General features: G+C 39.4%; 1 long non-coding RNA gene and 1 pseudogene across 6 annotated transcripts; one reads left to right on the top strand and one right to left on the bottom strand.

Annotated features, from left to right (window-relative positions):
• Positions 1 to 5,844: 5,844 nt before the first annotated feature.
• LOC137193264 (piggyBac transposable element-derived protein 4-like) lies at positions 5,845 to 7,538 on the top strand (annotated as a pseudogene).
• Positions 7,539 to 11,789: 4,251 nt separating this feature from the next.
• On the bottom strand, positions 11,790 to 26,225 carry LOC137192630 (uncharacterized). 6 transcript variants are annotated; one of them, XR_010930608.1, is made up of 5 exons: positions 25,940 to 26,225; positions 20,494 to 20,596; positions 19,480 to 19,524; positions 12,534 to 19,392; positions 11,790 to 11,979 (listed from the first exon to the last, which is right to left on the bottom strand). It is a non-coding gene; the product is annotated as an uncharacterized lncRNA (long non-coding RNA). The 6 variants fall into 6 exon arrangements; XR_010930606.1 differs by having other exon boundaries at positions 11,790 to 13,005; positions 19,061 to 19,392; positions 25,940 to 26,179; XR_010930605.1 differs by having other exon boundaries at positions 11,790 to 17,264; positions 19,203 to 19,392; positions 25,940 to 26,173.
• Between the last annotated feature and the right edge of the window lie 835 nt (positions 26,226 to 27,060).

Below are 27,060 nucleotides of genomic sequence, written 5' to 3'. Positions count from 1 at the left end.
AAAACGCTATCTGTCTGTTGCCTCCCTTTTCCTCTAATGTTACCCTAATAAAAGCAACTAGAGAGGTGACTGCGCGCAAATAAGGGCCCAAAGCTGCTGGACATCTATCCCAGCCCCCTGGAGCCACATTACACACACACCTAATGGCCACTCGAAGCTTCATTAGGATATTAATTCTCCATGTTTCTGAAGTGATTCCATCCGTAATGTGACAGTGTCTGGCTGCTAGCAAGACAACTTGTTGTTATTGTTGTCCCACTCCCTGCATTCCACCCATTTTATCCTCCACCCCCTTCCTCCTCTAACCATATTGTTATTCTTATAGTGCCGCTGTCTCAGTTTTAGTTTTCTAGGCAAGAGAAATCTGATAATACTGGGTGTCCTTTGAGATGGAGGCCAATGGAACGTCTCTGAGCGCTGCCAAAAGCTTAGCTCCATCTGACCAGGGGAGCAGATGGTCAGGTTTGCCCTAGGTCTGGGAAACAAGCAGCAACGCTAAACATTAGATGTCATTTTGCATTTTTAAATACATATCACCTCCTCCCACCTGCAGGATGTCAGAGTCCTATATTCACAGCCAGCAGTCATGCAGAGTACATGTGGCAATAATAGATTTATTTCTAAAAGACACTTCAAAATTCATCCCAAGGTAAAATGAGACAGCATGGTCAAAGCCTACTTCAGGCTTCTCAGAATGTGAGGATTTAGTGCTATTCTCTGTTTTGTATCATTGTAAACTGAATACCTTTGGGTTTTGGACTGTTGGTCAGACAAAACAAGCAATTTAAAGATCTCACCTTGGGCTGTTTGAACCTGTGATGGGCATTGTTCACTATTTTCTGACATTTCTGTAGACAAAATGGTAGTAATTGTTAAAATAAGCAGGCGAATTCAAGGCTAAATCTATTCTACATTGCAAGAATTTCATTCCTTCACTGCTATCACACCAATTAAACCAAAAACCCACCAGTGTGATTCTATCACTTCTGCACTCACATCCTATATCTTGAAATAACACAGCGGTTTCTTGGTGAATATCAAAGAAGGTTGGAAACGAATTAAGAATATTTAAAATGCAAAGAAATTCCTCTCTTGTTTCAAAGGCCGCAATATCAGAAGGTTTGGGGTTGGTTGGAGAGGGCTACTCATCTATGTCGGTGAAGAATTTCATTCATCCCAACAAGCCTCCTCAAGATACAGCTGAAGTGTAGGATTCTGACATTTCTGAAGTGAAATGATAATTGCCTTTAAAAGACCAAGGAGGGAAAAGAGAGAGGAGATGAAAGATAAAGGGTTGGAACTACAGAGAACATTAGGGGGGTGAGAGGGAAAGCAAGCCACAGAGACCAGCCACATAAATAGTCATGAAATGAGAACTTTCTGCTTTGTATTGAAGTTAAGAAAGAAACATTCAGCAAGAGGCCAGCAGGCCAGACTAAATAATCCTTGACTGAGCCTCCCATTCTGAATCCCATATTAGCTGCCCAGATTTTAATGTAAATATGCCATTACGCTGTCATTACAGTGATCAGACTGCATGGCTTACAGGTCAGCCCAGCCACTGTTAATTTTGCAGGCAAAAGCTTTTTTTCCCTGTCTTTTGAAATGTTAATAACTTTCTATTAGTTAATGTAGCGTGACTAAAATTCAAATTAGACATAATTTATTTTAATATCTGTGACTAGCTTGTCTGACCATTTAGCAATGGTCTCCCGCTGAATACAACACTCTAAATTGTGGTAATTTGCATTAGATGGTTGAGGCACGCCTTGTCTCACTGTTGTGCCATTGTCAAGTCAAGCATGATTCATTTTTGGTCCTTGAGGTACAAGTATAGAGAATTAAATAATGTCATCTGTCACATTTAATGGTTTTTTTTTCTTTGTTGTTGTTTTTTTTTGCTGAGCAGTAATTCCTACAGTTGTTTTAATAATGGGATATCATGAAGATTTATCCTAAGTTTCAGAACCACTGACCACCAGATGAAACAATATTGATGCTCACATGACAGGATTAACCTGTTTGGGGGCTCATGGCCAAAAAGTTGCTGTTGGGCTCCTATTGACCCTTCACCTGCCACCCTCCGTGCATTGTGATACCCTCTTTCCACCAGTGCACACAGCAGATTATGCATAACTACCAGCTCCTCCTATGCTGGAATTAAGTTTACTGGCACAAGGTTTTCTGTGTCTCAATCATTTTTGGCACAGTGCTTAAACACATCTTTATTTTAGAGTATGCATGTACCATGTGAGCACAAAATAAATTAAGATAAAGATCTTAAAACTATATTTTGACACACAGGGCAACAAGTTAATCTAATCAGTGTTAAATTGAAATGAATCAAAACTTTGTTGGTAATCCAGCTTTAGATCAATTAAACAGGAGCAGGTAGTTTACTAATCTTATTTGGCATTTTATTTATATTTTTTTTAAATTGATATTTTATTTAGAACAAGGTTAAAATAGTTTCATGTGCAAAGCGATTTATCACTCTGTAAACAGCATACATCTATTAAAATTAAATGTAACATTTTTTTATACTTTAGTAAGTAGTTGTTACTTAAGTAAGTTTGTCTATTCATGTGTACAGTGAGTGACTTTTCTTAGCCCTTTTATCCTGTTATTGCTGTTTCCATTTGACTTGGAAACAGGGTCACTTGGCAGAATGTAATAGATTAAGAGTGTCAAATCATAACAGATTTAGCCCTTACAATCTGCAAGATGTAAAAAGCTTTCTTTTACCATATACCTATATGTAATCTGTACTACACTACGGTTATATATGGGATTAATCAAGCAAATTAGCTATCAGCCATGCTGATGGAAAACAGAGTCAACACATGAAATGGATATGGGTTGAATAAAGGTTAGGAGCCACAAAACACACCACACCTGCCTAACACACATGCACTCACATACACACATGCATTTAGTATAAAGCAATTAGAATGTACCTGAAATTGTTATAATATTTTATGACACTAAATAGAATATATATATATATATATATATATATATATGTAGTTTTTAAAATGTTTAATTGAAATTGTACAGTCAAAACTTGCTCACAAAAAACTGTTCATTATCTGCGCAGTATATTTATTTATATATATTTTTTTCTTTCAAAAGGAATGGAAATGTGCCAAGAGTTAAGGTGATGAGTCGGAGAAAAAAAATACTAATTATCATTGAAAATGTCAGCACAGGTTTCAATTAATTAGATTTTCTCTTTCACTTTCATAAAATGTTTCCAGCGGGCGATGGTGGCACTCTAAATTCAGACAGTGCTGAAAGTGGGTGAGGAGGATAGGAGAAGCCCAGCTGATTGAAAACATCTGGGTGATTGTAGGGAGCACTCACACATTATCCAGCGCTGGCTGAGATTTGACAGTGCCCTCTGAAGTGACAGCTTTGACCTCGGCCAGTGTGCTTGCGTGCAGCTGCCAGAGACTGGTCTGGCTGAAAAAGAGGACAGAGCCAGACGCTCTAGGCACTGGATGGTACCAGTACTTTTGATGGGAGCTCTGCTGACAGCCAGCATTTCAGTAGAAGTAAAATACAACCAGCTTGTTGATGCCTTTGGTTCCAAAAACATGAACATGCAACATCTTTTCAAAATATTCGGGGCACAGATATGAGACGTATGCCATAATGTGTTGTTTTCTTTATGACTAGCTACGCTATGCGTTTCCTGTTCTAATATAAGAGAGAGTGTGATCATTGTGTGTGGATATCAATGTGCCAAGTAGCAATGTCAATCCATGTCAGTGAAATATAATGTTGTTTTTTTTTGTTTAATCTCTAGAACTATTTTTTTTTTCCATCACACACTTGTTTTATGATGTTTGCTAAAAAGCTTCCATGCACAGAGCAAAATGCGGCTGTGTTAAATCCAATGATTTTCAGCAGATGTACATTGTTATTCCAAACAGATGTGTCTATGAGAAGCTTAAAGATAGAGAGCAGACCATTTCTATTTCTATACCTGCCTGCAGCCCAGTGACAGACTGCAAATTGTGAGCATGTTAATTATGATTAGTGGAAAATGTTTTGCACAATTGTTGTCATCAACTAATTTGTGTATTGAAGCAATAATTACAAAGAGTATTTTGGTTTCCTTTTTCATTTTGCAAACACTGGCATATTGAAACACGTCATTAAATAATTAATATTAGCTCAGCATCACCACATAATGACATTAATATTAATGTTTATGGTAATGAGTTGTGAAGAGGAACACTTATTCATATTTGATTCATTAATGTAATGAATGCAAGGAATGGTAAGATAATAATTTCTTGTGTCCTTGATATGCAATGAGGAGTTTTAGAATGACTTAAATTCAAGATAGGTATGCCTAAACTGTATTAATCTATGCTAGAATATAGAACCTCTCTGAGAAAAGGCTGCAGGAAACGTACAATGTTATAGATTAAACAAAACAGAGTGAAATGGAGTTCATTTGCATCACCCTCCTCTTTTCAGAGGAGCTAAACTGCTTACCATTATTCAAAGATATCTTTTAAATAAGGCCCAAATATGCGGGTGAAACCAATTTAACGAGTGGCCACCAAAGACGTTTGTCAAATGATCTATATAGAGATTTTGACTGTGTAAGCCTCTTATCATAACTGCTATAAAACACACATCATTCTGTTTCAGGACTGAATTTCAGAGATATGAAAATACAATAAATGTGACATTTTAAAGCTTGGCTTACAGTACTTGTTAATTACAAAACCATTTAAAATTGAACTCGGAGAACTTAATAAAAGCATATTTGTGAGGAGGAATGAGATTCGCTCTGAAAAGGGAAAGAATCCTGCCTGATGTGTTCCACAAGAGATCAACCAAAGGTCTATTGCAGGTCATTTGATTTCACTGCTAATCAAGTTGTATTGCAGGTGCTTTCCTTATTTAACTAACTTACAGTACAACTTCTGTGCTCTTTAACTTTGCCAAAAAGGAAAATAAAACTTAAATCGTCTTTAAAGTTGTGCTGTTTGTATTCTCTCAGCATTTAATGGAACGTGCACCAAATGGCATTTTAGTAAACATAACAAAAGGATTGGAAGAAAATCACATTTGCATAAAGCAGGGGACAGTAAGGACAACATCACTCATGCGGAAGAGCTTAATTACCTCAAAGAAAAACAAATTAATGCATACTCTTTAATTGTCTGCTGATAACCAGCACAGGGGAAAGAAATCACCACACGCCTTGTTCAACAGCAGCATGCAGCATGATACAGCATATATAGGTGTCTACTACTTAAATGTGTTGTCTTAAGGGTCAAAAATGACCCATCACTAATTTTAACAGCAGAGAAACCCCCTAAATGATCTTTTTTCATCTTGAAATTTGATGACTAGAGTGATTAAAGTGGCTCACAGAAAAGGTGAAACATTGCCTTTGTTCATATTTCCATGAAAGCTGTATACCACCAGGGTACAAAGATTGTCTTAGGGTCATTTTTGACCCGGCAGTTATAAAATCATTTACACACCACACACGCACAAACACACAATGACAACTCAGAAATACCTAAAAACTAAAACTTTCTTGTGCATGTGCAGCATCTCCCCTCCACGACCCCACACATGACTCAAGTTCACAGACAAAATTTCAGACAAACATTTCTTAAAAGCATTGTTTACTACTGGGCAATGCAGTCAAAGGCTATGAAGGTGCTGCAGATGACAGTACCCCCAGTTCTCTCTTTGCTGAAGCCATGAGTGCATGTTTCAGTCAGCAGGTTGTAGATCTGTTTTTTTCAGATGTCCAGGAGGAACAAGAGAACAATGATTTAGAAGAGGAGGAGGTATCTGAAGAAGAAGAAGATGGGGAAGAATACCATCCAGAACACGATGCATCATCTTCAGATGAAGAAGAAATCCCCCAAGCTGAAAGAGACATGTTATTTTGCTGTTCTTTGACATTTTTTGTCAAAGAATAGCCAGGCAGCCAAGCCAGGATGGCAGCACATAATGTCATAAGGATGACCCTATGCCATCGCCTCAACATTCTACATGTTCATCACACCAGCCATCGAAAAAATCATCCTGGATATGATAAATTTATAGGGTTTCTGTAAATATGGCGGGAGTGTATAGGTCCTGAGGCGAGGCTACATCTAGTCTCTGGGAGGTTGGAAGGGCGATTTTCCATGCCACGATGCCACTGAAAGTCTTTCACACTTTCTCAAGAATGCTTGATTGAATGATTTGACAACAGTGAATCAAGACCTACAAGATGAGTGAAAGACCAAACTGTCAGCTATAAGAAAGGTCTGGGAGAAGTGGGTGGAGCATCCGCAAAACCTCTACAACCCTGGGCCTTAAGTAACAGTGGAGGAGCAACTTCCAAACTTCATTTCAGAGGTAAACTTTTATTTTTATGTCAGTAATGCAAGTGATTTTCACTGTTAATTGTATTATGTATTGCTGTACTAACATTGCTGTATGTGATTGTTTTCTGTGACACTGATACTAATTATTCATAGTAATCTCTTTTGTCAAAAGGTCGTTTTCCTCTCCGGCAGTATATGCCCAGCAAGCCAGCAAAGTATGGCATCAAGATATGGGCAGCCTGTGACGCACAATCCTGCTACGCTTGGAAGATGCAAGTCTGCACAGGAAAGCCAACCACTGGAGGCCCAGAGATGAACCAGGGGATGCGGGTTATGCTTGATGTGACAGATGGACTGAGGGGGCACATTGTCACATGTGACAATTTGTCCACCTCTTATGAATTGAGCCAGAAGTTCCTGAAGAGGAAGATCATGGTTGGCGCAGTTAGAAAGAACATGCCTGAGCTCCCTGCACTGCCTTCTCATCCAAGGTTGCCTTCACCCCCACCACCACTCTAGTTTCTTACCTCCCAAACAGGAACAAGAATGTGGTGCTCTGGAGCACACTGCACAAAACAACTGAGATCAGCAATCGTGCAGACAGGGAGCCAGCCATCATCCTGGACTACAACCACAACAAAGGAGATGTGTACAACCTGGACAAGGTGATTGGAACTTGCAGCTGCAGGAGGATGACTGCCCACTGGCCCCTGGTCATCCTCCATAACATCACTGATGTGTCCTCATACAACACCTTCGTCATATGGAACAAGATCAACCCTAAATGGATGCCTGATAAGTACAACAAGAGGACGGTGTTTCTGGAGCAGATGGGAAAGGCTCTTGTAACCCCACACGTTCAAAGAAGGGAGCGCCTCCCCCACACAGCAGCCTCTGCAGCACTTGTGAAAGCTGTTCAGGGGGCTGAATTTTGTCCTGATCCACCTGAGGCTGCATCTGGGGCAGGCAAGAGGAGGAGATGCCAAGTCTGCCCGCCAAAGAAGGACTGTAAAACAAATACTATGTGCTGCACAAGTGAAAAAGACATCTACAAAGTCCATGCACACACACTTGCATACTGTCCTACATGTGCTAATTAGAGATGATTATTTTTATTTATTGTTGTTAATGCACCTTGTAGGTAGGGGCAATGGTTCAAAAAATGGGAGAAGAAAATTATTTTGTAGTTGAATTCCTCATTGTACAGTATATAAGAATATATCAGTTACCAAAAAAGTTCTGTTATTGTTCTTCAATAAAATGCATTCAAAACTACTTTCTGCACATTTCTGCTACTTTCTTAGGGTATACAAGTGCTATCCCTTGCTAAAAAATGTTTACACCTATGCAGTACCTTTAGCAGTAATACTACTACTAATAAACCTCTGCTTTAGTAAAGAATGGCAGATGGCTTGTAATAAAAATGAATGGTGTCCACTGATTAAAAGCAGTCTTTCTGCACTGTGAAGAGGGAAGACCCAGATATTCGTAAGGTTTGTGATGAATGACAGGTTGTTTCTTCATGCAAAATAGTTTTAAAAATCAATTAAACTGCTTTATTTTAGGGGTTCAGTGGAGGCGGGTCATTTTTGACCCTTAGGACAAGGGGAGCACACAGAATGTCAAGACTACCCATGGGTTAAACTAAAGCATACAGTGTTGCATCTTTAGCACGCTTTCATTATAAACTAAAGCAACCAACATTCCAACCTTGCATTGTGACACTCACAAACACCACACTCACCACCTTGTCAGCAGTACTTACAGCTATCTTCTGTGCCTTAATTACAAATTTAACATCAGCTTGTGTCAAGTGATATAACGAGTCTAATATAACTAGCCAAACAACTGCTAATGAGTTGCCACAATGTGGAAAAACTGATTTAAATTTTAAAAAGTGATATCCAATGTGGATGATTTAATTTTTTTAACTGGTGCTAAATATATCTAGTTATATATATATATATGGTTATGAATGAAAACCCTCACAGACACTGGGAAACGAACATTGTCTTCATAAATTGTAGGGCAAAACAATGCAGCACTTTGAGCTGCATTTTGTATGAAAGGTGCTATACAAATAAAGTTTATTATTATTATTATTAAAACCAAGAAATACAAATCTTAATTGGCTCAGTCTTATAGTACATTCTATATTGTGTCTCTTTACACTGACTACTATTAGACTCTCTGTCTAGTTCAGTAAACACTGCACACTCCACACACCACACTCCACACACCACACGGTAAAGATGGATGAGCAACACTCCTCGGTTACAACAGCCACATTTATTTAGAAACAGTGGGGAGAGTTTTGGAGGTGAGGAATAATTCCAGCCAGCGGTTGGTGCCCAGTTTGAAAAAGAGGAGGAGGACCACCATGGGGCACCTGACAGTGATGAAGAGCATGGGCACATGCTGGCAGATTCATCTTGAGCCACAGAGAGAGAGAGAGAGAGAGAGAGAGAGAGAGAGAGAGAGAGAGAGAGAGAGAGAGAGAGAGAGAGAGAGAGAGAAAGAGAGAGAGTGAAAGGGGGGGGGGATGGAGCTCAGGAGGGAGGGCAGACAATGGCTGAACACAGGTTTAACAATGAAAACAGCACATAGTGTTGTCTTTGAGGTTCTCCAGCAGCAACCTGCAGGAAAGAGTGAAGCAGAGAGGAAAAGATACACAAAAAAAAAAGACACAGAGAGCTCAAGATTTTATGTGACTTACAAACTGATGCGGGGCTTTCAAAACATGGCCAGCTACTTGGTTGCTGTTGGTCAATTACTTGTCACTCCACCATTCTTTTATTCCCTACTTCCTCCAGTGTGTTCCCTGTGTGGTATCGAGATAGGGTTGATGCTGATCACAGTCCCCGGCTCTCTGTGGTCCAGCTGGCTGACAGACAGGAGCTGAGCGGTAAGCTGGGAACCCAGGGATGTAAACCAGTGCATGCCTTTGATGACTGAGAGATGCACCCTTCTAGTTTGTATTTATGTATTTATGTATTCAAGCTGCCCTCTGCTGTTCGCTTTCCCAATGACATGAGATGGAACAAAAGGAAATCACTAAGTTTCACGTCAAATCACAACTGTCTTTACATTGTAAAATTAGCAGCACAGCTACCAGTGTTTAATTACTTTGTTTGAAAAATCCTTGTTGGTATCTCACCACATTTTGTGCTTCTCTTTTTTCATGGTAAGTATAGCTATGTTAAACTTATTTCACTCTGTGTCATGATTACATGGTTATTTATAGAGCAATCAAAGCACATGTGAAGGGTTGTTATCACTGTTTTTTTCCCAACACATCAGTAACAACAGGAATGAGTGATAATTGTGGTGAGCAGGGGTCATGGAGTTGAAGCTAGTAGTATGTAGCTGATTATGTACCTGCGTGTAAAGCTTTTAGTTTTGCATTTATTTCAGCTTCAGCAAATCATTTAAGCATCTGACACAGACAGAAGTTAACAATAAGATGTTGGACAATACAGGTTTAATACATTCTGGCAAAGATACAACAGAAGTTTTTATTTTAATTTTTTCTTCAATTCTTTTTTTGTGTTTCTTTTTTCACGTTTGTTTTTATATTCCATTCATTTATGTTCATCATTGACATGCATAATAAAGAAAAACCTTCGTATATGCATGTTTGGTTTACAAAGAAGTCTATCTTCCCTCATTTTTTTTAACCACATCACCTTTTACCTCACTGTATGAAATGTTGCATTTTCTTCCCTACCTGACAATTAGATTATTACCATGATTTTCAGAAACGTGCAAGCTGAATGATAATAAGTTTCTGAAATGCAAGTGGCCCATATGCTAACTAGGGCAACATATTTTCCCTTCACATTAACATATCATCTGAATTCAGTAACCTGACACAATTGCGGAGATCAACACAGTTGATGTGTCAGCTACATGTATGTGTTGGCTTGTAAAATCGGCTGCACTCAAAGTCAAGTGGATGTTAATGCCCTGCAGACCCGTCAGTCTGATTTCCCTCATAAAGCAGGAGCACTTTTGTGCAATAGCTCTTCTTACATCTTTTAAGAGAAAATTGTGGAATTTAACCTCCCAATATTATCTCTCCTTTTTTCTTTGTGCAGGGAACAGGCGTATATCCACAAGGAATTTGGCACAGTCCACACAGTCAAGACGCTGATAATCCCAAGTCTTTGACTGCTGATAAGACGGCCAATTTAACATAATTATAAACCAGTATTATGAATAGTAACGATTCATTAATTCAGTACATAGAGGAAGATAATAATTCAAATCAAGCATTTACTCACAATTATCACTCATGATAATGATTTCATTAAATCCTGCTCAGTTTTTGGCATTATAAACATAATTGTCACACACTAAAAAACAGTTTAACGTAATAAAATTGTAGAGTGTAAATTAAAGGATGTCTGTGCTACATTAGAGAGGTGAGGCTGGCAAATCCCTCTCTCAAAACAAATGCTGTTGACCAACACTATTATTACCTCCACACTTAATTACTTTTTGCTTTTTGGTTTAATTGCTTCAATAAAAATAATCTATAACGCTTTTTTAATTACACTTTGGGAATGACCTATGTAAAGAGAATTTTATTACGTGCGCACAATAATTACCCTGTCACAGTCCAGTTAAGGGCTATTGTCTAGCTATCCTTTGCATAGCTGTTATTGGCATGACCAGCATGCCTAACTACCCATTTACTGAGCTCATAACTTTTTCAATAGTTGCACAATATGCACAACACAAGCACTTTTAGGCGGTCCTGTTTTGTGCCAGATATTCAGTGGAGGAAAAGTAGCAGCCACAGCTCAGCTCAAACACATCTGAACACTATTTGTGGACAATACGAGCACTATTCTGTTTTTCAGGGTTTAGGTAATGAATTATAGAAATGAAAGAAATAATGATCTCCCATCACAGTATTATTATATACAATAACTGGCCCACACACACACTCAGATATAGTTTGTCAGCTACTAGGTGTTTTTCTGCTTTCAATTTAAAAAGGGGGGGCATAATGAAATCACTTCAATTAAATGGCTGAGGATATTGTCCAATATGTATGTTGCTAATATGGTGCTAATGTATACACCACAATTGTGATGATTTGTCAATCTTTGAAATGGCATGCATACCTAAATGTTATTGTGCTTCATAATTGCCTTTAGTTCCATTTGGTTGATCATGCAGTTAGAAAGCTGCACATAAGCTGCGACTGATTTTCAACATCTTTTGACTGCTGCCTTGTCAGAGCACCGCTCCACTATTTTCTCCTCTATGGTTAGAATTTTAGAAATTCTTTCTTTAGCAAAACACTAACAACCCACAATCGCATAATAGCATCAATATCTTTTGTACAGATGCTCTTACATTTAAAAAAATAAAGAGGTTAATATTGATAAAGTATATACTATGAACAGAAGCAACACGCAGCAGGTATCAAAGTAATTGTGTGTTTATTATTGTGGCTGTACATGTTCATTGGCCTCCCCTCCCCCCACTGGATGACAGGAGGCTGCCCCTTCCTTTGTATGGGTGGCCTTGTCAGTCCTCATCCAGTTCCCAGCAGCCGTTCCTCCAGCTCTCACTAGTACGTTAACAGCAGCTCTGTTTTAGAAATTTTATATCTCTGAGACACAACAAATAGAAATATATGAAATTAACAAAGCATGTGTTATTGTTCCTGTTTATGGGTATTTTTAACTATAGGATCTATTCACAATGTTCAGATTATTACAGTTATATTACTTGCAGCATACTGATATATACAACTATGTTAACCAGATAACCTATACTGATTCTTTAACTATTGGAAAAATGTCTAAGAATATCCCGATTACCCCTGTGCCACTTTTACACACATGGAACATACACTTTAAACATATTTTGGTGCTTTTTCATGACAAATATTTATTGACAGATCACACTTCCACTGAAATATCTGTCAAAATGATTCAAAACAAATATCTATGTAAAAAATATGCACAGTATATTGCGTACTCTTTAAAAATAAACATGTATATTTTGTTGGGATTTTGACTTCCAAAATTAACAGCAAATGCACTAACACTTTCAAATGTGCAAGGGAAACACTGAATACAATTCACAACATGTTTAAGCCAAGAATCATGTGGATCATTTGAAGAGTTTTGAATATGACCCTGCTCTAACACCACCACTGACCTGCTGAAAGCACACTTTCAGAGAAATTCACAATTTCCAGCTGCACTATATGACGGCCTCAGAAACATAAAGCCTCAAAGCAGATATATCGTCCTCAGAATCTCTGAGCAAGGGCTGAGTAGGGAGCAGTGGGACAGCCTAGGGACTGGGGGCCTTCTTCATGCTGGCTTGCCAAAGAGCCGCCCAAAGCATGGACAATTAGAGGGGTCCCTGGTGCCTCTTTGCTCTCTGTGCGCCTGGTGGGCTGTTCTGTAAGACACTGGGGGGCTTGAGGAACCGACTGGGCTAGCTTGGCGGGCTGGGCTAGAGGCATAGAGCTGGGGGAGGCCTGATCTCAATAATCCCTTTGCCCCAAGAGGCTGTCACACCACTCACACTGCTGGAAGCTAGAATGGAAATGGACCGAGGGCTTTCTGAAGCTTTTACCTGCCAGAAGAGCTCATCATTGAGAGACAGACGTACTGGGAGCTCACTGTGGTTCAAACACGGAGACAAGTTGTTTTTAGAGAATTGAACCAATACCTTTGATTTGTCATGCAGCACTGTGAAACACAAGTTTCCTTACATGAATTATTTCATATACAAATCTGTAAATAGACTTTCTGCTGAGGTAGTTCTAAACATGTCTTCATTTGTACCTCCACAGAAACAAAAAAGCATCATCTGTAATATTTTACACCCCAGATATCTTCATCTCTCACGAGATGTGAGGCTCCTCTACTTAAAAGATGGAGAGGAAAAGAGCAGTAACCCTGTCGCAATTCTTCTCTCCAGTCATTCTCCACTTTCATTAATGTACAATTTCTTCTTGAAATTCCCTAGACCATGGCACAATCTATTGACCTGGTGGAATATATATGATGTAGAATCACCTTGTTGTACAACTTAAAGTGAGCTGTCCCATATGAATATGGCCACAGTCAAAACCATTGGCCTAATTAGAACGACATGCCTCCGAATGTGAGGGGAAACTTAGTGCAAATGGATAAAGGTCTTTCAGCACTGTGCCACTGGCTGTCTCAGTCCCTTAATGTATTACCACCTGCACCCGCAATCAGCACAGGAACATTAAAATGACTGCGATTCAGAGGAGACCAAGCTCCAAACTGGTGGGAAACACATGAGAGGTGATTTAAGATATTGGCTGTAATGAAGCTGACTGTTGGCAGGTCTGCTCTGAATATGATGGGGGAAATTAGGGGCGGGAACAGGTCAGAGACGTACATATACCGGGGGCACGGCAGCAAATGAAATGCAGAGTAGAAGTCTACAGTCCAACGTGCTGTTTACTTCATGTCAGGTAAACATCAACTATGGTGAGCTTTGGGTGTCTGTGAAGATGATATAATCAATGTTTTGTGTTTGTTTTGCAGCAGCTTGAGTATATTGTGATGCTCCCTTCTTATCACCTCTGACTGCTCTCTTCCCCAACATCAGCCCTCCCTTTTATAGGCTCCAGCACAAACACAGAAACAAACAGCCGCCCGGGGTTGAAAATAACACATTTTTTTTCCATCCTCTTTAACTTTAGGAATATATTTCTCTCTATATCTCTAAGCAATATAATCATTAAAACAAACATGGAGGAAAATAATCAGTGTCCAACAACATTAGTTTATAGTGTGTAAAAGTAGAAAGCTCAAACAACAAGTGATGGAAAAAGGACAACATATGAAGGAAGAACATCAAGAGATAGAAGACAGGCAACATCTGGGTATGCTTTCTCAGACTGATGGCTGCTAACTGATCCTTGTGATTGTGATTGACAGGCACTGACCACCACTCTACTGGCCCTGGCTTCTCCACACTGCTGAGCACAGCAGGTAGTGTGAAGGCTCGCTGAGATTCCCAATAAAATGGACATTACAGGGATAAACAACAGCCGGCCTCGCAGAGGTGAATGTTGGGCACGTAGCACTCCTCCATCACACAATGTACCAGGGTTCACTGACTCTGCACTGTTTCGGGATTGCAGAATATAGAGCCACACTCAGGCAAACATCTTATTGGAAAAGCTAAAATGGCCAGTGGTTCTTTCAAGATATGCTCTGTGGTAGAACTAAGAGCTCACCCAAACAGAAGAGGGAGAATCAGAATCTGTGCTAGCAGTGTTTCACAATGTTTAAGATAGTCTGCATATTTAAATCCACTTAAAATTAGGTTAAAAAAAAAAAAAAAAAAGATGAAAAGCTTCCTTGCTTCATTTTTTTTGACAGGTGCAGCTGTTAAAAGCATGCTTTAAATAAGTGTTTAGTGTTTGTCCTTGAAAATGGTGAACCACAATTCATGTGGTTTCCAAAAATGAAAGTATATGCATAATGTAGGTTACATAAGTGTCGCCTGCATCCGGTAAATATTCCCACGAGCAATGAAAATAAAGGCTCAAAGCCATTTACATCCCTAATTTTCGCATCCATTAAAGAGATGGATGCTTTGATACTATTGGAGTGTTTATCTGCGGTCTCTGGAGATTCATTAAAGTGAACACTCCTTGCAAAATATAATCTATTGCTTAATTAAACTTCCCAAATATGAAATTTGAACCCACATATCTGGAGAGAAGTTACTGCTTTGTTGTTCCCTCATTTGCACAATATTTTAATGAATAAGTTGCTAAGATATATTGCCATTAGCATGTAAATAAAGCTTTTCCTCAAGCACTTAACAGCTTTGATTTGGATTATATGTGGGGTTTTTTGTGCTGGGTGAACCACCCAAGAATAAGAATTCAAGCTCGCTGACTGCTTAGTAAATTTCACAGCTTCTAGCTCTGAAGCACATCATTACAATGTGTGAAATTTTAATCAGGGATGTTGTGAAGAAACAGCGATCAGCCAACGAACATAATTAATGTCCTCTGTCATAGAGATTATGATGGCAAATTTGAATGTGCAAGTGTTTTAAAGAGCAAGGGGAAATGCATTAACTAAATTACATAGCATGACGTGAATGAGCCATCATGCTTTTCTGTCAGTTTATGTATGCACAGATATCCTTTATTATATAGGATGCCATTACTTCCCTTTTAATTGAACAGCATTTTGTTTGGCGCAGGCCTACTGAACTTTGCATCAGCCATGCATAAATTTTATGCATGACTTACTCATACGTGTCACAATCAAAGCAGATTTGCAAAGAGCAAGATGCAACACATGACATGGTGTATACTGAATATACAGAAAACCAAAACAAGATAAAACAAAAAGCTGCTCAAATTAATTTAAAATGAATTCTAAATCCATCCTAAGTGGTCACAATGGAATTATAATGATAACTGATCTACAAATGTGCTCAAATATGTGTTGATAAAATATCTGATTGCTATAACAAGCCACAGTTTTATTGTAAGAGTTGCTGTTGCCAGAACAGTTTGTTTTATAATGCTCACTTGCTCATTAAAATGCAAATTGTGCATATGCTTTCATTTTCCAGTACAATAATCCAGACTCAGACTGTTTATCCAATCAACTTCACTATAAAGAAAAGCCGGGGTTTACAGGGTGCTGCTGCTAAGACCAGGCATATGCACAGACACATGCACCCGTTTGCCCTTGTACCCACACACACACACAGCCTCACACACAATATCTCTATGCCACACTCACATACACATATACATAGATGTATAGTTTGAAGGCCAAAATACTCAAAGCACTTCAGAATTATACTTCACTGAGGCACAATCTGAGACTCGTTGTCAAAGACTGCCTTTAATGCAGATATAGGAATATTTTTACATTCCAAAAATCCTGTAAAATGCCCTTTACAGTAAAAAGCAGTTAATCATTTCAAGAGTTCTGGCTCACAACCTTTCTATTAGTGGAATTCAAGGAAACAAGCAAAGCTGGTCCAATACATAATCACATACAGAGAGATAATGCTGCTAACTTATCCCAGTGGTTCACATTGTGGGTGTCATTAATGCTCCAATAATGTGTGTATGAGAGAGAAACTGAGAGAGAGAGAGAGAGAGAGAGAGAGAGAGAGAGAGAGAGAGCTGCGAGGAAAGACTGCACACCTGGCACCGTGCCCAACAGTTGCCAGGGCCGTACTCTCGTTTCTGTCACCAGCGTTTGTTTCACAAGCCTCCTAATCAATTGGAATGCAGCCCCTGAAATAGAGCTTGGCACCGGGCTCAGCTCCTCTATTGTGCCTGCTGGTCAATGCTCAGAGAATACCACTTGTCACTCATGTCACTTTCCAATTTCCTCCTTTAACAGGGTAAGCGGGGGTTGGACATTAAGCAAATTTTACATTATTGGCCTGCCAGCTTGTAAGAGCTTCCTACTGTACAATAATTTACTCTGGAGTTGTTTGTGGCATGTGTTCTGCCAGGTGTGTGTCCTTTTGTGTTCAGTTGACAAGCAATGTTAATGAGATCAGAGCTGATGGCAGGGAGAATAAAGAGGACCGGTTAGGTTGGTTAGTGAACACTCCCAGTGAGGAGAACTTGAAGAACTGCATTCATTCTAATTTACTTAAGACAGCACTGAGTGGGATCAGCACCCAAGTACACTGTCATTAGTTTATTTGATACACTGTCAGGCGCTGGGATGTAAATTGCCGATTCCTCTCACAATGAATAAACAGTGGATAAACAACTCCCAGCAGGAAACCTGAAGACTGATAGGCCATTGCCTCCATGACACGCCACTGCATCAGCCTCTGCATGTTGCCATGTGTTCCCCAACTAATCAAGGGCGGCCTGCCTCTCACTGTCTCTGTCTTGGCCTGCCAACAGATTCATCACTGGCTGGGTTAAACAGGAATAAAAACACATTAGTGTCATGTTAGACTGATAGAGAGAAGTGCCTGGATTGGTGTTCCACAATGGTAAAAGTCTGACTGCGTATTGATTTGTGCAACATAAATCTTGTTTTCTGTCTGCGCTAGTGAATCAGTCTGACCCCCAGGGTTAACAAACATTGTAGAGGCTTTCAGCTGGAGTGTGAGCCAACAACGCTCATGCATTGCAATCGCCATGCCCCATCTTGTCATTTCTCAGCCCGCCTGGCTTTACTAATTGCTGGCAATCAACAGACAATATGATGGGGCTGAAAGAGGTGGTGGGTTTCTTGTGGTTTTTGGCTCTAACAAGGAGGTTTAAGGCTCCTGCAGCCAAAAACTATCAACAATGGATGTGAATTGGTCAGCAGGAGTCTGTGAGTTACAACCTGGATTAATTGGCATAAGGGGATCCAGCATGGCTAGCGCCAGATCACATTAAGCTGATGAGATCTGACTCAGTAAACTTTCACAAAGGCAAATCCCTCATTACAGTGACTGAATGACACTAAAGCATATAAACTTATCCACTTATCTGTTACTCCACCACTGAATGCACGTTCTTATATAATATCAACTGCTGAACAATATACAATTACTTGGGAAACTTGGGCATAAGGGTTGCATCTTTTACAAGAGGATACTGTTTGCCTTTGTTGAACTGAAAGCTACAAAACAAGCTACACAATATGTAGGTTGAGCAATATCAACACTGCAATATTTTGCTGGTCCCCTATGGCCACTTTTTGTTTTAATAAGTCATGGAGACATGAGGTGTTAAATAGTTTAATCTTTCAGTAGTATATGAAATCCATTTGTTTGTGGGCTAGGAAGATTACCATTGTGAAAGTAATTACTTTATTACAGGTGCTATCATTATCATTTATCTTTCTGACATTTAAAGACTTACTAAATGCCAAACTGTTCCTCAGAGACAGAAGCTTGATCCTACATGATGCTCAAACACTTTTAATTACAGGACTTTACATTCCAACAGTGGTTAATATCCATCTGCAAACTAAAAACTCATATGAATAACTGGGTATTGTCTCAACAAAATCTGAAATGGTTTGTTTCCTTTTTATTTGAGCAATCTGCTTGAACAAGTGATCGAGTTAATTCCATGATATTGGGCACACATGGGTCCTGTTGCAAATGCTTTGGAAGTTGTAAATGTTTATGAGTACAACTGGCTAACATTAATCAGTACGCCTGCTGAGAGGGAGGACTGTGTGTGTGTGTGTGTGTGTGTGTGTGTGTGTGTGTGTGTATGTGGTGGTCAGGGAGGGAGAATGGAGTAAGTTAAAGATAGAGAGGATAACAGAATTAAACAGCTAGATATAGAAAAGGGGGATGGCGTGTCTCTGGGGGCCTCCACACCAGTGCTCACCCTGCTGCCAGGCATGCTACACACACCAGAGACCTTATTTACCCAGCAGCCCCTAAGAGGCCTGGGCCCCAGATCTTATTTACTCAGAGCCTGGGCAACCATCAGGTGCTGAGGGGATCTGGCCAGCAGCAAAAGCAAATACCCCAGATCAAAACCAACCATGGAGGAAGAAAGGGGCGCTCAGCCAAAGTCCTGGTCAAGCACTAATGTTTACTCTTTGGTTTGAAGGGCTATGGATGGACTCCATTTGAAGAACTCCAAATTGACACCCCTCTCCCTCACCCCCCACCCTTTGTATAAAAAAAAAAAATCTGATGGCTACCACTGTCTCATATCCATATGTCTAGAATACCTGCGGTAATATGGACTTCTCTCGTCTTTTAAACCAGCACTGCCACCGGTCTTCAGGATCAGACATGGTGTCGGGGGAAACAGAGATGAAGACGGAAAAAAAGCCCAGCTAATGACTAGCTCTTATGCATCAGTGCACTTACTAATGAGCTTCCAGGGAGAGGCTGGCAGAGCCAGAGCGAAGGCTGAGCCGGGATGTGAGAGGCCTGGGCCATCACTTCCCCGCTGTGATCCCTGCCTTCCCACTCACAAGGAGCCCCGGCTCCCAGCCACTAATGAGTGTTAGAGGGAGAGTCCAAGCTCGCGTCCACCTGCCAGCCTTCAGAGCCCAGCCTGCTGCAAGACAGTAGGGGTCAGACGCATTCCTGAGCTCTTAATAATTTACATCATATTGATTTCCTCACTGTTAGACACTCTCACCTGCATGGGCTCTCACTCCCACTTTCTCTCTCTGTCTTTCTCTCCCTGAAATAAGCACATTCCGTGAGAGAGAGGAGTTAGAATGATACAAAAGCATGTAACTTTGCCCTGGCTCCAAACCAGTTAAATACAACATTCAATTTAATAGATTGTGGACAATGTCTGTGTCAGTGGGGACAGTGGGCACTCTGTGTATGTCAACTGCTGGAGCATGGGCCTTAAAAATGGAGGACTTCTATTGTACTTAACATTACCGGATGGATGTGCTACACACAAAAAAAAGCCAAAATACATAATTAAATTTCTTTTACATGCCACACACATATGACACCAATTGTCCCTGATTTGCATGCAGCACCTACTATACATATATATATATATATATATATCACCATATTTTCAGTTTCAAAGGGACTGACTTCTGCACAAAGAAGTTATCAAACCTAAGAAAAGGAGTCAAATCAAAAGGTACAAAAATGCAAGAATGAAAATAAATTATGCAGCTTGCATTCTGCTTAACCTCTAATCAGACTCAGAGAAGCGGACATTAGTATTCTCCCATTGTCAATATGATGATCTGTATACTCAATCCTTTAAATATTCATCAGCTTTGAACGTAGGTTTGGCACCATTTCCCCCCCTCAAAGAACAACTTTCTATCATCAGTGCCACACTTAAGAATGACTTTTAACACTGTCCACCTCCCTTCATTGGAGAGGCAGCTTCAAATTATACTTTCTCTGCTCCCTAACACGGATTTCTCACAGAGAATTAACTCCACTAGGAAGATATAATTTACACAGTTATTCAAGTGCTTAGCCAGGCCTGAGGTGCATTTAAAATACATGCTGATGTAGTTGATATCTATCTATCTATCTATCTATCTATCTATCTATCTATCTATCTATCTATCGTTCCATCTCCATCTGTATATCTTTAGTCAGGTTATGTCGCTGGCTGTCTCTGTAGTTTTCACCCTGCCTCTGGCAAGCCTTGACAAGCTTATAACCTTACTCAGTTAATTGTGGTAATCCAACACACACACAGTGCCATGGGTTTGGTCCAGCCAAGCAGATCATTCTGAGAGGATCAGTCTGAGGCAATCAAACCTGAAATCCTAAAGCATGAAATGAGTGTCAAGTCATTGTATAATTCTTGTTTGCATGCATGTGACATGATACATTGCCTTTTTTATGCTTTTGAAAGTATTGAAACCTGGTGCAATTGTAATGAAAGAGTTGTGTATGAAGGAGTTTGTAGGTTACAATAAAAATGCAATAATGTGGTCAAACACCTGGGCCACACTGGATGCGTGAGCAGCGCGTGTATGTCGCTGAACTGCTGCGTCTCTCACGCTTGCAGCGTTCACACTGGAAGCGTGTCTGCTGTGGCGCTTCTGCCACTGGCAACCCTATCTTTCTCGTTTTTCCTGTCCATTTCTGCTGAGAACCGCGCGCGTCACATAGAGAAAATAGGCGAGACCTCGAATCTCTAGATGAAGCGACGCAGCAGTCTCGCGTGAGACGCGCGTGTAACAGGTTAGAGCGGCCGAAATGAAAAGCAAGAGGTTCCATGATGCACACGCACTGCTCACGCGTCCAGTGTGGCCCAGGGGTTACATTTGAAACAGATGTACTTCATTTAAACTAACAATTAATGCAGATTATAATAGTCAATCAATTTAACTGACAATAAAGCAAGTAAAACTGTTTGGCCAGTTGGATACTCCAACTCCTTAGTTATATCTTGGTCAATACTGCCCTCTTCTGTTTAACATGTGCTACAAAAATAACTATGGCACGTTTGTTTTGGCATATGACTAAATCTCCCTCCACAGATTTTTTGCAGTCCCATCCAGCTCATGTAGTTTGGAAAAACAATAAAGTTCAAGGACTACATCAATCAACAGAGTACACATCTCACACAGGAGGAGAGGACAGTGGAGGAGATTTATTCAGCTCAACCAAAACTCCAACTTACCTAACTCACCACAGGCCTGTGAGTCAAACAGCTCTCAGCTTAATTATTCAACTCCTGATGTTCAAGTTGTAGCATTTCTACTTATTCATTTTAACATTACTTATGTTTCGATGAGGCACTGTTGTGATTTTTTTTCCTAAAGCACACAAATTGCAGGGGAGGCCTTTATGTGCATGTTTGTATAAGGTCTTAACACCATGAATAGGTTAAAAAAAAGTGATTTTTTTTGTAATTATCAACATCAAATCTTTTAATACCATACATTTCTATGACAAAGAAATTACACTAAACATCTGTTTTTATGTCTGTGGATGTGCATCCTACATAAAACATGTTCCTAATCATTTATGAGGCTTTAAATTGCTTGCATTGCAGTTGCATAAATTTGGAGATATATGCAGGACTAATGCTGCTGATGTTCCATTAGGAAGGAAATGAGGAACAAATCACACAAACACACACACACACACACACACGCACACATACATATATGAACTATGATGTGGTAACTTTGCCCATTTTTTCTTTCGCATTAATAAAAAAATCCAATACTTAAGAATGAACTTCAACCAATAGTGCCACCATAAGCCATATGAAACCATAACCTTTTATCTATTAATCGTGTTTTGCAACAAAGTGCTTTTGTAAAAAGTCAAACTTCAAGTCAGGTCAAATTAATTTATGATGCCAAAATGTTAGGAAGCTTAGCCAGAGCATCAAGGAAGGTGATAGGAGACAGATTCAAAGACTTATTCAATGACTAAAAAAAAAAGTGATTTTTCAGACCAATGTACCCAAAAAACAAGAGTCTCCAAAAAATTAAAACAAACAAAACAAACACATCTTAACCAACTTAACTCAGGAAATTGCAACAAACTTAGGCATGCTCACTTTTACATAACTACACAGATGTTGGCTCTCTCCCTAAACCAAAAACTCTCCTCTTAAACATTGTAGGCCCTCCAATCTATCTAGGCAGAACCACAGGGTTGCAACTGGTATATGAAAATGTCATTTGTATCAATCAACATTATTTACACACACGTATCATCCAGCATAGCATAGCCCTCACCATGAGCCAAAATAATAAGTACAAATCACATAAACACTAACCAAACTAACTAAATACAATAAATTCCCCTCATACTTGGTCCAACTCATGACATCACTGGTGATGTCAGCGAGAGCTTAAAAGCAGGAAGTAGTTAAGTGATTCCCCCTTTTATCTACTGAAAAGCATGGTGGGTATGATAAGTAACACAACAAGCTAGTAATGCAAGAAACTCAAGACTAAATCAATAAAAAACTGAATGTAAACAATACTTGTCTGTCTTGATTAAAGCAGAAATGCAGATATAAATATAACAAAACAATGCTAAACACAAACAAAACCAGGATACTATGTGAAAACAATCCTATAGAGTAAATAGATGTTATACCGGCTAAATAAACAAATGACAAGCATGTAAAGAAATACAATAAAGTGTAACAGGGACAAATGGTGTGGTCTCACCTACTTTGTCCATGGTGGACCTAGTGTAACATAGTGTAACCTTATTTCTATGAGCACAAGTGGAAAGTCCTGAACTGGCAGTACAGGCACTACAGTATATGCAAGGTTGTACTTGATCCACCTGCACAGCGACTACACAAAATCAGACCAACTGCTGTTACACTTAAACTGCAAGAATCACAGGTCAGAGCAGGACAATCTGAACCACACTGTGTGAGGTCTTTACTGCAGTGCCACCATTCAATTTATTTTAAAATTGAAGCATTTCATGGCCCAGATATTAACCTGTAGGTGAGACATAAAATCAGCTGGTAAGTCATCCAATAAGCCTTAAGAGTCGTGGATATACTTACACACGAGAATCTAGGTAAAGAGTAAAAAAATTTTCTATTGCAAATATTTCAGGGTCAATAGAATCAATCAAACTGAACAGATGTTTCATTGTTTTCTATGATAGGAATGCAGCAGAACTGGCAGCTTTCACATTGAGATCACATGCTTGTGTCATGTGTTGTGGGTGGTTCAAACTGGGCTACAGGACATGCTGAGACCACATATTAAGTAAAAACCTGTGATGTACCTCAGTAACCACATGATGTCAGCACAGAGCTTCTTATGTCTTCATAGACTACAACTCTAAATGTGTTTACTTCAACACTCATGAATCTATGCCACAGGATTTTTACTTACTCAGTGCTGAAAGTTATATAAGATTCAGCAGAATTTAAAATAAAGATTGTTTTTTATTTGTTATTTCTGTTGTCACATATTTCCTGTCCCAATATTATCCTGAGCCTCGTTCACTCTAAAGCTCACAGTTTAAGTGAAATCTAACTAGTGCATGTCAATACAATTTACAATTAATTGTAATATACTCCAGGGGTGGTTTATACATTGCTTAAGGCAGGCAACTGTCGTGGTCTCCAAGTGCAAGATCGCCCCAAAAGACCAGAAATTAATATGAACAAATACATTTTATTGTAACAATAACATGTCCCAACCAACGGGGACCCAGTAAATACACGCCCACTCAAAGACTTGCTCCCTTTAGAGCGAGTTATGGTTAGGATTAAACTTAGTGTTGGCCTGTGTATAACTGGATATTTCTGTGATTCTGCAGCTATAAACCCTTCTGCCTTATCTATGTAACACCCAGTATTTTTCTGTGCCACTGAAAGCCTACAGCGCACAACTCTGCTTGGAACACAAACCCTTGCAACATACAGATGCATCCATACAATGCAATTCAATATCAATACCTTTATGATGCTTGAAATGTTCAGATCTTAAAGTACACCGACAATATAACATACAACCTAGCCTCAGAAAATTTAAGTTTAACCAGCACAACACAAACAAACATTTTTACATTTCATATTGTAATAATTACAGAGCCATTGCATTGGATTTTAATACACTGAATTGCAATCAATTTAAAGATCATGTATATAATGTATGAACTGATGAACTGAAAGGAGTGAAGACCTAAACTGAGATGTTTTATGCTTGCTTTCTGCTAGGGTATGAGTGCTTCCTCATCATTCTTTGGACATAAGCCTCCATTTTATTTTTGACCTGAGCATCATTATCTCCCGATAATACAGAGATCAGAGAAAAGTACAGTATGGCACAAGGGAATATTAATTTAAAAAATGCTTAGGCAGCCAGTATTGCTGTACAAAAACAAAAGTTCCCCTTTGAGGAAAGAGGCAAATATGCCCCCTTTTTCAGCCTTAATGATTTATGATGGTTGAATGTAGAAAAAACATGCTAGTGGGGTGGCTGCTTATCTCCCCAGTGAAGATACATGCATGTAGCTGTCTGCTGTAACATTAGAAACATTATTTTAGTTCAAAGTTTCCAAAATAAAAATTAGAAAAAAAAATGTCTGGCTTATATGTATGAGACATATGATTGCAGGATGTGTTTGCTGTCTGTGTGATGCATGACGACATCCGTGTTAGTTATTGTAGTTTGGATGTGGAGAGGCACTTTTTCTTTTTTTTATTGGCTGCCCTCCAGAGAGACAGAGCTGTGGAGTCAGACTGCTCACAGTGAGAGTTCCTCATGTGAGCTGTGCCAACCAGACAGCGCAGGAAGAGATGGCTTTTCTCTGCCTACAATCTAAAGCATAATAAAAAAACCCCAAACTACTGTTATCAGAGACACAATGAAGGGTGATACCAAACAGATCTAAAGCTCTAACAGCTCTACCTGTTGTGTAGGATAAAAAGGCTTTTACTTAGCTTTTGCTATAGTCAAATAATTGTTTCATTTATATTATAACATTCATTCTTATGAAAGGCTCAGTTAGGATGAAAACTGTTATGAGGGAAAACACCACCATAGAACAATTACATGAAAAGTAGTCTATGAAGAGGAGCAGTGGCACATCACTTGGGCACACCAGTTTCCATGGTAACCTCTGATCACAGAGGGGATAACTGAAATGAAGTAATCACTGCATTGCCAGCAGTTTGACAAAAGTGGGAATGCTTCTCTTAAAACTTAGCAAAGAGGGCAGCAACGTAAGTATGTTTTCACATGTTGACATGACATTTGTTTACAGGCGGTTCTTTGTGTGTTTACCATAGACTGCATCAAATAATGAACGGAGCCACCGAGACGTCACCCACTGGTCTGTGGACTGGCGTTTTGAACATGGATGTATTATAAGAGCTTATAATGAGTATTATAAGAGCTTATAATGGGTATTATAAGGGCTTATAATACATCCATGGTTTTGAAGCCTCGAGTTTGGCATTTTGACCGTTGCCATCTTGGATTTTTTTGGAGCCAGAAGTGATGAGAAGTGGCCATATATGGACGAGAGGGTGCAGGTTACCCTTACGCTAGCTGCTAGCTTGGTTAGCACGGTGCATTTGCAGGGGTTAACTTTGATAATGCTAATGCTAATTTTCGCTAGCGAAAAACAGACTCAAAGCCATTAAAACAAAATGAACTTACCGGAAAAACTGAATATCCGATTCCGTAAAGGGTCTTTTAGCACAACCAACGCTGAAGGAGACTTTTTAGCCAGTCAAAATGTTACAATTAACTTTCATGAACTGAAAACACACTGAAATAGCGACGGCGTTACACCACGCCATGTTCACGTCACTTAACTAACGTTGTCGCCGTGGTAGAGACTTGCCAATCACAATGTAGCCACGCCCTAAAGCATACCCTGCTTTATCGTCAAATTTAAGTTACATGAGATCATAATTTACAAAATGAATATGATGTTGTATTAAAGAAGACTTGAAACTAGCGATTGAGACCATAAACTCATTAGGAAAGTGTTTACTGAGGTAATAAATCAAGTGAGAAGTAGGGTCATTTTCGCATGGACTTCTTTTTGGAGCCAGTGGAGTCGCCCCCTGATGGCCATTAGAGAGAATACAGGTTCAAGTCACTTCCGCATTATCTTCCTTTTTCAGAACCGGAAGCCTTTTTTTTTGCTAGGATGGTAAAGTCATTACCTGCCCTACTCTGCCTCTGATTGCCTTACCCTGATATTCTTACCGTAACCCTACCCAATCTCACTCCTCATGCCTAAAACTAACCAACCCAACCAACAAAGACAATGCTATTAATGATGTGATGTGGTTGTAGTTTTGAGAGGAGTCTTTTTCTGATATTTCACAGACATATTCCCATTTTTTGTCTTCATTATTCAATCTACACACTGCATGAAACAAAGAGGGAACATCCAGGGCAGTACAGACATCTCCATACTTTTGTCAAGTTGATGACTCATCAGTATCTGCTGCCAATACAAGTGCTATTAATATCAGTGTATAAATTCAGCTAATGAGTTGTTGTTTTTTCTACAATTTCGTCTTTAGCCTCTTCAAGTTTCCCTGGAAAAGGTGTGTTTCTGTTTGTTGCTGCTGCTGTAGCAGCAGTAGCAGAAGACACAACAGTTACTGTTTGTTTCCTCTTAAATGATTAATTTGCAGTCAGCTCAGATGGTCATCAAAGTGATTTGGAACAGTGTTTTTTTCAGCGTCAGATTTTAATTGGCAACATTTTAATTATTCATAAAGGTAAGGTGTTACTTAAGGGAAAAGTTCAGTGATGGTGCC

Source organism: Thunnus thynnus, chromosome 11 (assembly GCF_963924715.1).
Source record: "Thunnus thynnus chromosome 11, fThuThy2.1, whole genome shotgun sequence".
NCBI classification, from domain to species: Eukaryota; Metazoa; Chordata; class Actinopteri; order Scombriformes; family Scombridae; genus Thunnus; species Thunnus thynnus.
Note: the sequence above shows the minus strand (reverse complement) of the source record. Positions and strands in the feature narration are given on the sequence as shown.